This window comes from Phycodurus eques, chromosome 15 (assembly GCF_024500275.1).
Source record: "Phycodurus eques isolate BA_2022a chromosome 15, UOR_Pequ_1.1, whole genome shotgun sequence".
Lineage (NCBI taxonomy): Eukaryota > Metazoa > Chordata > Actinopteri > Syngnathiformes > Syngnathidae > Phycodurus > Phycodurus eques.
This window is the reverse complement of record NC_084539.1, coordinates 17015505-17028011: the sequence shown is the minus strand read 5'-3', so window position 1 is coordinate 17028011 and position 12507 is coordinate 17015505. Positions and strand designations below refer to the sequence as shown.

The 12507-nt window shown below is 40.2% G+C and overlaps 1 protein-coding gene across 1 annotated transcript in view; it reads right to left on the bottom strand.

Moving 5' to 3' along the window:
• csgalnact1a (chondroitin sulfate N-acetylgalactosaminyltransferase 1a) overlaps positions 1-9713 on the bottom strand; it is a 33573-nt gene extending 23860 nt beyond the window's left edge. Inside the window, exon 1 of the mRNA XM_061698182.1 lies at positions 9628-9713. The gene's annotated coding sequence lies outside the window, so the exon portion shown is untranslated. The remainder of the gene's footprint in view (positions 1-9627) is intronic.
• Positions 9714-12507: the final 2794 nt, after the last annotated feature.

Here is a 12507-nt window from a genome sequence, read left to right as displayed (position 1 = left end):
TATATGTATATACCAAGTAAGATCTAAAAACATTCTTACAGTAGCTCTTCAAGTAAAACCATCATGACCAACAATAAAATAAAGTTAAATAAAAAGAACAATATACCCGAATAAAAATTTGAAGACAAACTGTTCTTAAAGATTAAAGACATATTGTACTAAAAATTTGAATACAACTGAACTGTATTTAGGAAGTCATTCTTTTGTGCACAACTAGAGGGAGCCTGCATATCACTTGTGGTGCTACTGTATTACCACATTTTAAGAATCACTTGTCTAGTGAATACGACAGGCATTGTTTGGGGGCCGATGGGGCAGATATGATTGAGCCCCACGAATTCCACCTAGCAACAAGTGGCCGCCCAGATGTGTAATGACCAAGAAAATAAATTGTCTCTGCCATTTATAACATGAGCGTCTACGGGTCTGCTCGCCTTGGTTGGGGGAGGTTCCACGTCAAAGGTATTACCATGGGAAACGACGAAAACCACATCCAACATGTCATAACGAGATACCAACATAACAATAACAGAGGAGTATGAAAGGCCCCTGTATTTACTTCTCAGCAAGAACTTTAAGAGGAGACTGAAAGCAGTGAGAAAAGAGAGAGCGCTGCTACGCTAATGGTAGCATGTGTGTTTATTTTGGTGATTTCTATTCGTGTATCCTCAAATGCTACAATGGCAATGCAAATCTCAGTGACCTGAGTGGTTTCATGTCAACCTGAGTGTGAAGCCTTCAAAACCTATCTTCCTTTTTTAAACTTCCTATCTTTGCGAAGCAGGATTTTCTGTAATGAAGGCAACCAAAACAGAATTACAGAGTCAACTGGACATACAGTAAGGAACACACTGTGGGTTTCATTGTCTCCCATTACCCCAAGATGAGAAGAGAGACAAGCACAGGGCTCCCACAACACTCCTACATTCAGCGTAATGGTGAGTTGTATTTTCAATAATTTGATTTTATTTGTTTCTATGCAGGTTCGTCCAAATATTGTTTCATGTTATGAAACCCGGTCCGTGGCGCAAGGTTGGGGGCCACTGAGCGAGAGGTGTCAAATACTATCACCGCATTATTCTGTTAAACAACCGCAGGGGTGCGTTGTATAATGACATCACTCCCTAAATGGCACCATCCTTTCAGGTTTTATAGGTTCCCGTAACAAAACCTGAGGTTTTCACAGAGGATCAAAGACCCTACATTAGTTCTCGGTTAATGTAATTAAAAGCCCTAAAACATTGTTTAGAGAAATCAAGCCCTGCAGTCACGCGAGAAAGGTGGTTTTGGTCACTCAATGAAGATTTTGAGGCAAAAGCGGGCACGCTCCAGGAGAAATGAATGAGCTAATTCAGCCCAGGTTACGCGAGAAGGCATGGTTGCTGCCAAACACACACACACACACTCACACACACACAAACACATACTGTATATACAGACACACACTAACTGCACAAACATACACACTCCACGAGACTGAATCATCGCGTTTGAATTTTATTGCTGGTGTAAAAACACGCCATCGTGTTGCTGCTTGCGTCCTGCCGTTCAGGTTTTGCTTGATGTTGTATAACAGAGATGTTGTGACCAAATATCAATATGTGTTTGTCATTTTATCAATGCATTAATTTAAACAATATTAGCACATTGTTACTGTATTAGGCTAGCAAAACATTGTTTGCAAGTCACTCCGTAATTCGATTAAAGGAAACATATGGAAATTTCATTTTTTAATGGCTTTTATACAAATATTTGGAGCTCTGGAGTGACTGCCATCTCATTAAGTGTGAAATTAAACAATGAAGTAAATGTTTTGGTATCTGTGTATTTCTGAAAATGCCAGCTGTTCTGCACTAGTTTTGCTACTTTACGTAATAAGCAAACTGACTGAGCCCATGACATTATCAGCTAGGCTAGATGAACATCCAAAGCACTGTCTAAAACACCATCATGCAGAGTGACTATAATGCAGACACACCCCCATCCCCTATGACAGTCCGCTATCTTGTCAAAGCCAATAGGTAAGTAGAGCTGCATTGAGTTTTGTTGGATGCACAGAGTAGCGTTGAAGTAGAAATGCACAGGTGTAGACAATATTCACTCACAGGACACCCCAGTTGTTTACGATCAATATACGATGTTAAACAGTACTTAAGTATAGTGGTACCTTGATTTACGACAGTTACGAGCTGTCGCTCAGTTGATTTTTTTTTTGCTTTGTTTTATGAGCTAAAATTTGAGGTACAATTGAGCTTCAGATAGATGGCGGCACAGAATACCATAATGAGCCTAGTCGTGGAACGAATTCAACTTGTAAGTCAAGGTTCTACTTTGTTATAAAATGTATCCGATGAGAACAAAGATATCGTGCTGACTGAAATTAACGTAAAAGAGAAGCTAAACTTGAGTGTGAGCTTAAATTATATAATGTGAAAAACCTTTTGTATTTTTTTTATTTCGGAAAAAAGGTTTTCTACGTGTGCCTGATTTTTATAAGACAGGGACAATAATGTAAATGCACATGCCTGCCAATTTATACTGTATATTTTTTACATCACTGACGTTGATGACGTCATTTATATTTTTTCAGTACACACACACACATATATATATATATATATAAAATCACAGTAGGAGGGAACGATTTTGCAAAAAATTATATTCACCAACAATGGACAGCTCAATTTATGCAGAAAAATTGATATGGACTGGGGGCAGACTTTCCCACAGTGATGATATTTCAACCAGAGAAAAAAATCCTCTTGCTCGGTGCTGCTAGACAGCCAGGTAACATTTGCACAACTTGGCCAAACAGGGAAATGTGTCGTCGTTCTGGGCCACCTACAGAGCAGGCTCTGTATGGTGGGAATTTCCAGGGTTTGCAAATCACCACAGACCTGTTGGTGTGCGGTGGAATAATTCCCCGCTCTCCTTTCACTTTGATAGTGCGGGCCGCCTGTTACTGCAAGGGGCTCTGCCTCTTCTTCAAGCCAAAAACACATTGACATCACGCTCTAAATGCCATTGCGGACGAATATGATGACTAATCGACTAGTCTGTACAACCCCTAGCTATGACTACAGGTATCCATCCATCCATTTTCTGAGCCGCTTATCATCACTAGGGTCGCGGGTGACTACAGGTATATGAAATACAAATAAAAACTATTTTTTTCTCATTTATTCCAATATGCATGCAAAAAAAAATGGGCAAAGTTTCTACACCTATTAGTCAACTTTTCAACCCACCCAAAATTGTGAACCATGTTGTGATCTCACAAAATGTAAACGTGTTCCAAATAAAAGTGTAAACTCTGTCTATGGCGGAAAAACAAGCATAAATTCAACGCATCCTGGTGGGATGCCTTAAATCCATTTGTAAACACACAGAGTAAACACAGTTGGGAGCTTGTTTACAAGCAGACAAACTAGTCATTTTCCGCACACTGTGACAAAATAGAGCATTAACGTGGTCTCTCACATTTTTCATTCTCTCCTTGGGCAATAAATTGAGAGGGCTCCGAACGTGTCAGACAATGCTGCATCTCCTTTAAACCTCCCCAAATTACCTCCTCTTCCCTGCTGCTGCAACTTCCTGGCTACATTTCGTGTGGCTCTTCTTTATGTTCCCTCCGTTTAGAGCGGTGATTCTCAAATGGTGGGTCGGGACCCAAAAGTGGGTCGCAGAGCCATTTTGGGTGGGTCGCGGACAGACAGTTAAAAATTACAGGGGGACCTCGGTTTACAGTGGTCTAGACATACAGCATGACATTTTGAGGTTACGGATGGCAAAACACAAGGCACGCTCTGTTAGCGTCGTATTACCGTTTTTTTTATTGGATTGTTTTATATTTTTGGCCTAGAAGTGTTTTTCATACAAAATATTAGTGGAATTAATTTAGTACTGCACGAGCATAGGTTAGTAAAAGATCAACGCCCATTCCAACTTGTGTCCAAAGTCAGGCTACATCACACCATAGGAGCAGTGAAATATTTGATTTTGAAAATGTATTTGTTTAAACAACCCCTCACATAAAAAAAAAAAAAATCACCATTAGTGTTTTTATAGCACAATAATCCAGACTGCTAAAACTGTTGTTTCGGTCGTCATTCATTTCCTAAAAAGACAAACTATTGATATTGCACTGTCCTAAAAATATGAGATCAGTGTCAAGATATTCGTTTTTATGCACGTAGCTGTCAACTTCATCCTCAGTTTCTTAATAAGGTGCTCTGAAAAGCATTTATAACATGTGAATGTGTAGCTATGCTTGAAAATGTGATATACATATGTTTTAAAAGGCTATTCGAACAATACATGATCTTTATTGTTCTTAACTTCGGTAAGTGGGTTGCGACTTGGTGACGATAAGAAAATGCGGGTCGCAGGATCACAACAGTTGAGAACCAATGGTTTAGAGCCTCTTTCACACAGAGACTCGGAAAAACTGCTGGATCAGAGCTAAAACAGTGGAGCCAGAATTTAGCCTTCTGCGCTTTTTACACAGAACTCAGAAAAGCGAGATAATTCACTTACGAGTCACATGTTTTTCTCATAACGAGCCGTCGCTCAGTAGATTTTTTTGCTTTGTGTTGCAACCCAAAATAAGAGTTACAAGCGAGCTTCAAATACGCAGCCACTTGAGAGCTGAGGGAAAAAAATTGGAGTGATTAAGGTACTATAATACCCCCACAGGACAAACAGTCAAAGACACAAATACAAAATGAGTTGCTGTACGCCACAAAAACAAAAAGTTGGGGCAATCTTAATTTAACCTATAACTGTCGTGTGAAAGGGGCAAAAGGCAAAACCTAATTTCGTCTATCAACCCTACTCCGTATTACCTATTCTGCACTCTCCTGTTTCACCCCCTTCAGTTTTTATCAAACAATGTGTCTCTCATTGACGCTCGCTCTGGTTACTGTACAGTAAACTGTGGTATCCCACAAGCCTCAGTATTTGACCCTCTACACTTCTCTTTAAATATGCTTCCTCTGGGATGGTATTCACTGTCACTGTTATGCAGATGACAATCAATTTTGTTAAATACATTGGGACACCTCCGTGTGATTTTGCACGATAAAAAAATAGACTTAAAACCAACTAAATGCAGCCTTTATACCCCCATTCCGTGTCGGTGTTGTCTGTGCAGAACAGTGGAAAAAAACAGGAGCTCCAAACATACAGTGTAATAGGGGCCAATGTGTGTTTCTCGGGCTATAAATGCAGTATATGGCAGAATCTGCATTGTGGTCCTGCAATATAGGCTAAACTGTGTGTAAAGAAAAATAACGAACGTGTGCTTGACAGTCACACGTCTGCATCAGAATTCGAACGCGGCCCACAGTTTCACGCGCATTCAACCTTGAAATGTCGGAGGCGTTCCGGCAAAGCCACCTTGCGACCCCTTTTTACTGAGTGACAAATGCCGCCCATGTCTGCTTCAAACATCTCCTTGTCACTCAGGCTCTAGATAACGTAGCTGAGCTCTTACAACAGGCCAGAATATCCTTCCATTGATTTTCTAAAGTGCTTGTCCTCATTCGAATTGCGGGTGAGTTTTCACGAAAGCTAACTTTGGAATGTTGGGAGGAAGCAAGAGTATCTGGAGAAAACGGAACATACGAACATACTGCAGGAGAACCTGAACTGGTATTCGAAACTAGAATGGCAGAACTGCGAGGTTGAAGTGCAAACCACGCGTCTCCCCTGCTGCCAAAGAGGGAAGGCAATATTTTGCCGTATTATTTATGAGTACACGTCAACATCTAAAGTCGACCTCCATTTTGTTCTGATTTAAAGCAGATTTCCCATAAAAAATAATGGCAATAGAAATAATCTTTCTTTTTTTTCCAAATTATTCTGCTCAACTGCTTGGTCATGATGAATGGACAATGTGTTCACCTTTTTATGCCAGAATATTTTTTCTGTGAACTGGGGTCTAGGGTCTTCATTATAAAACCTTTATTTAAAGTACAGGTAACGCCTGCATTATTTAATAAGATCAGGGACTCCTGGAAACTGTTTTAAATTGTGAAAAAAATAGTCTTCTTCACAATGAATCCCCATTTATTGCAGGGGCCACGTTTCAGACCCACCCGCAATAGTTGAAAATCTGTGATCTAGAGACACTAAATATAAATTTTTTTAAAGGAGATTTACCCCTCTCACATACTTGAAACTTATTAAAACAACTATATAGCGGGGAACGATGTAACTTATTTTTACACTTGTAAGATAAGAATTTTATAAACATGAGATGCGCCCTGTTGCATTACACCTTTGTCATTCGAGTTGACTAGTATTTCATTGTCTTCATATTATCATTGTTTAACTTATTTTTACGCTTGTGTTACCGTGAGGAATGTCGAACGAAAAGTGGGAGACAAGTCAGTTTTCCCGAGAGTGACATCATTCCCTCCCTTCCCTCCTTCCTTGGGGGAACTATTACGCGAACAGACCTCAGCCAGGGTGTGAGAGGATAAAGAGCACAAGAGGTGCTGGTATAAAGTGACGAAGAGGATGATGATGATGATGGAGGGAATGTAAGGAAGTAGAGAAAGCCGCTCTTTGATGTGATGTGCGCTGTCCCTTCAGGTGCCTTACCCACCCCGCTCATTAGGGGGCCGCTTTAGCCCGGGAACTTCCTGTTGGCGAGCCATCTGGATGGAAGGCCCTTAACACACACACACACACATCCAGTAACTCACAGACACACAAGCACGCACAAATGCACACAAATACAGTACACTTACACAATCACACGAACACACACACATACAAAAACATATTTACACACACATACACAAACACGCACAAACACACTTACACAAACGCAAATGCAAAACACACACACACAAAGACACACACAAATGCCCTCAAACATGCACAAACTCACACACAGAAACAGGCACAAACACATACAAACACACACAAAATACGTAAATTACAAACACACACACACACGCGCGCACACAAGCACGCACAAACTCACATTCACAAATACACAAACTCAGTCACACACCCATACACAAATGCATACAAACACACAAAAATACGCACACATTTAAATGCACACACACACACACAATCATACAAAAACACTCAACCACACAAACACATGCATACACACAAAAACATGAAACACACAAAAACATGCACGAACTCACATACTCTACATACAGTACACAAACACACAAACAGAAAGCACATAGGCACACTAACACACAGAAATACTCACAAAAACACACACACATACACAGGAATAAACTCACAGTCATACACAAACATAAAATGCACATTGACTGACAAACACGCACACAAAGACATACACAAACACACACACCTGCACACAGACACACCTGTGATGTCAAGTGGTGTGTCACACAAAGATAGTCAGACAAGCGCAATTGTCTGTGAGTGGGTCCTCCACTTCCTCAAAGAGTTGCATTATTTCGCAGTTCTATTGCACCAGATGAAACGCGGGACGGCCCCCTCTGGACGGGAAATGGGCCGTTGCGGCAGATATTGCAGATAAGAGGGCGGGAGGAGATTGTCCAAATCACGGCCCAAACTTAAAAGAAGAGCACGACAGATGATGATTATTAATGAGAGCTCATACACGAGACGTATAAAAACATTCTACTTTTAAAAGAGACATCCATCCATTTTCTATAACACATAATTATTAGGGTTAAGGGCGAGTCTGAGACTATCCGATCTGATTTAGGGCGAGAGGCGGAATTATACACCCTGGAGTGGTCGCCTGCCAATCTCAGGGCACATATAGACAAACCAGCATTCACAAGGAAAATTTTGAGTCTTCAAAGAACCTAATATGCATGTTTTGAAATGTAGGAGAAAGCCAGAATACCCTGAAAAGAGTCATATTACGCACTATTTTTTTTTTTGTCTTGTCTAATACTGTAGCCTCGTTGGACATTTTTAAAATGAGTGACTAATGCATGAATTGTAATGGGATAATTACGGCATATGCAGAAATTTGGTACTGATCCAAATGAGGATTGTTTTGACCTTGTCTGAGCTTTGCGCTCTACTGATATAGTAACAAATGTAAGCTTCCTCGCAGCCACTGTTGTAATGGTCCTGTCATGTAAAAGTTGCCGAGCGTGGGTTAACGCAACAATCAGGTGTCGGTTGGGGCTGAATACTTCCCTTTTTTGTTGGGCCGGTAAACAGGCACTAGACGTTGCTGCCAGGCTGACAAACGAGGTCTGTTTTTTTAAATTGTTCTTTCTGAGGCACTTCAATGATACAACGATTGCGCGATAATGAAAGTATAGTGAGCCCCCGTTTAACGCGGGGGGTACATTCCAGGCCCAAACGCAATAGGTGAAAATCTGCAATATAGCGAGACCAAATATATCAATATAGTTTTACCTCTCCCCCACACTTTAAACACATTTAAGTGTATAAAAACAAACTATGTCAACATTGTAAATGTACTTGAATATAAAAACAAATGGGAATCTTAAAATGCATAGAAAATACTGTACATATTGTATTGTCTGTGTACATGCATGTGCCTTTCAGAGGCGGGCCTGATGGGGTGACAAGTGTTGTTGGAAAGTATGTGTGTGAGTGTCTGGGTGAGCGATGTGGCTGACAGCAGCTTCTGATTGAGGGTGCTCACCAGGACTGCAGCTTGTCGACTATTTTTTTTTATCAAATATTATCCTATCTATTAATCGAGTAGTCTAATAAAAACTTTACATTTTACATATACAAAATATACACTACAAAACATGCATTGGTCAACAGACAGATAGATACAGTATTTTATTCATCCCGAGAGGTTAATTAAATTGGCATGAATGCAGAATTTACACATAAACACTTATAATAATGTAATACATGTAATGTAATAATAATGAAGTACAAACAAAAAATAAAAAACAGATTTACAAGAAAAAACAGGCTAGGCCTATTCTGTTATCCGATCTATGAAACGCGAGTGTGCACAAGCACGACACAGACAAGCATCCACACATTTACACACATGTACTGTATCTCAAATGAGGCAATTTCATCATGCAGTAGCGCATATGTGTCATTGTGCATCATGTCATGTGTCGCACTTAATCAGTGGTGCATTTAGCCTTTGTTTGCCTCTTGTTGAAAGTCAAGCGAGCCCCAAACAACCACCAATCCCATAATCTCCGCTTTCCAAAAATGAGAACAGCCAGCTTCAAATATGTATTGCTTGCTTGTTAGTGAGTGAATGCACTAAGCAGGATTAGAACCATTTTCCGTGATAAAAAAAATACTTCCCAGTGCACCTACATGTGAGGGATGAAGACAAACAACTATGGAGAGGGGGAAACATGCACATCGGGTGTATTATTAATATTATTATTATTATTATCTCTGGGTGGTGTTAATTTTTAAAATTCTGATTAAAATGTCATATAAGCGAATAATAAATCATCCTGAGCACACACACGGTTGAATCATTTCGTATAAAAGTTATCACAGTTAAGATGATAAAAGTCTCAAAGTTCGTCAATTATGACAAAATACATCACTTGATTCCTGATCATCACAAAATGTTACCATACTGGAAGCATAAATGGGGTGATTCAGCGCTCATTCATCCGGACAGTTTACCTCTTGTCCCGGCGGTGATTGGTCCACTCCAGTCCGGGTGGATGTGGCGTTTCATCGGTGTGCAGCGGTGCAGTCCTGCCGCCCCTCCGCCGGTGCTGAGCCGACACTAGCTGCCGGTAGCAAAGCAGGCGTGAACGAGCGTGTTGGCACCGCCTCGTCGAATTAAGACTGCAAACACCGGAACAACGCGACTGTGTCCTTCAAAGTTAAAACGTTGGAACGTGGCAGCGTTGTAGTCTTGCGTTAAAATAAACATTTCGTCCATTTTTTTTTTCAAGCTTCAGTTCCCTAACTAGCTAGTTGTAGATACGAGAGGCCAACCAAAATGCCTGAATGAAAAAAGTACTTATTTTAACTATAAAAATAACAAAATAACATTTTACTGTCGTAATTTTGGAAGAACAAATATTTTAATAACAAGTAAACGGATAAATATTATTATTTATTTAGGTATTTTTACCCAGTCGAACTTTGAACCCTAGGCCCTTTAACAAGATAGCTAGTTGATGCTAGTTAGTGAAGCTAGTTCGCGCAATTGAGTTTATTTCTACTACGCAAGTGGACGAAACTGCAACTAAAAGAAAGACAAGCAGATAAACAAGTCTATGAATAGGTATGTTACTGAATCCAGATAAACGGCCGACATTTCATTTATCCGATATTACAATATCTGTTAGTAAAGGTAATCACTGCTACATAGTGGCACCACTGGTTATTTGTTCCCGATGTGTGAAAAAGAGTCATTAATGAGTGGGGTGTTTATTTATTCCAGTGGAAGATAAATTGGAGCCTGGTGTCTATTAGTGTGGAGCCTCCTAGTGTAGGAAATACTGCACGTTTCAATATAGAATAGGCTACATATGTACCTCTTCTATATTGAAACATATCCATTAAAAAAAAATATATGTACTCAGCAACTTTCCTTCCTAACACCACATTACAAAAAAAAAAAAAAAGATAAAAAGTAAAAAAAAAAATTTCCCCAATTGACAAAAACAAATAGTAGGGGAATGGGGGTTTTGTGTGGATTGTAGTGACTTTCCAAACACCCTGTATGAACTCAATAATTTAAATAATAAAACTGAGATTTCAGGGGTTAAAATCCTGCAAAGTATTTAACGTTTGGTAGTTTTGAGCAGTGGGACGGTGTACGAATGGTTACCACATCTGCCTCACAGTTCTGAAGACGGGGGTTCAAATCCCGGCCTCGCCAATGTGGAGTTTGCATGTTCTCCCTCTGCCTGCGTGGGTTTTCTCCGGGCACTCCGGTTTCCTCCCACATCCCAAAAATATGCGTTATAGGTTGATTGAAGACTCTAAATTACCCGTAGTTGTGAATGTGAGAGTGAATAGTTGTTTGTTTATATGTGCCCTGCGATTGGCTGGCGACCAGTTCAGGGTGTACCCCGGCCTCTCGCCCGAAGATCGCTGGGATAGGGTCCAGCAAGTCTGTGACCCACGTGAGGAAAGGCGGTACAAAAAAATGGATGGATGGATAGTTTTGAGCAAGTTGGAAGTTGTTTAAGTGATTGATGTCCAATTATTTTACAGTTTTGTGCATTCTGGCCACAACGGTGTCCAGAGGGTACACAATGCGTCAAAAAAGAGATTGGATTTCCCAACGTTTCAAAATGATCACTAAATTAAGAGGAAAAAAAAGAGAAAATGACAAAAATGCCTAAGGACAGCATGAGGGATTTATTAACTTCTTTTTGTTGTTGTTGTTATTGACAGTTATCAAGCATTATAGGTAGCATCGTTTAGCTAAAAACAAACCTCAAGTTGGCCTGACGGGACATTTTGGACCGGGCTGCGATGCTGTAAGTTTACCACTGGCTGATTTATTTTGAAAGGGTACACAGAAGTATGGAGCTGTGTGGTGATCTTGACTGCCTCCATGCAGGTTCCTCCCCGCTCCCTCCCTCCATGCTCTCACTCGCATAAAGACATCCTTGTTATTGCCTTCAAGACACTGTTGGAGTAGCGGGAAACACTACTGCCTTTCATGATAAACTCAATGACTGACTACAAATTTAACGTCCACATAAAGATCCACCTTCATCTGAACTGACGTGTACAATTTGGTCCTGGTCAGAATATTGTTGCCTTGCCAGAGGTCGACGTTGGACTGAATTCCATATTCGTTATTGGTGTGACATTTGTAAATATTGGAGGAGAGAACGATAATGTGGCTATTGTAATGTACAGTGTTTCCTCAAATAGTAGCGTCCCCTCTAATAGACACTGTGCCCCCAATTAATTGTTAACTGGAATAAATAAAAGCCCCGTCTGAAAAAAAACTACAGGCAGCGCTACCATCCGAAGATACCGGCGTCCCAAAAATTTAAAGATGTGTTGCCTCTAGATCGCATTAACTAGCTTTACTATGAGGTATAGTAATGTTATCTTCAAGATTTTTTTAATTTATCTGACGCACTAATAGACACCATGCCCCAATTAATTATCCACTTGAAAAATAAACGCCCTACCTCAACAGACACCTCTCTTCCTCCCTCCGATACAAACAGGTGGTAGCAGTATTTACCTTTACTGCGACGTCCAATGCCACTGTGTGCCACAATAGACAGAGCAGACGTGGCATCTGTAAAGCTGAAATTTAGTTAAAAAAAAAAAAAAAAAAAGTGATCCTAAATATAAAAATAACTGAGTTTAACGTAATTACAAATTGGGGCAGTAAGATGATGGAATAGTCCATTGCATGCAAAAGGGAGGCGGGCAGTCAAAATGATAATGACTAAATGATTAAGACTAAAACAATAACAATGGCTTTATTTCAAAGTACTCTTTCTTAATCACTTCCTTATGAGACCTTGGGGGTCCTCTTGAAATCTCGGGGTCACAGACAATTGCCTGTTTTTG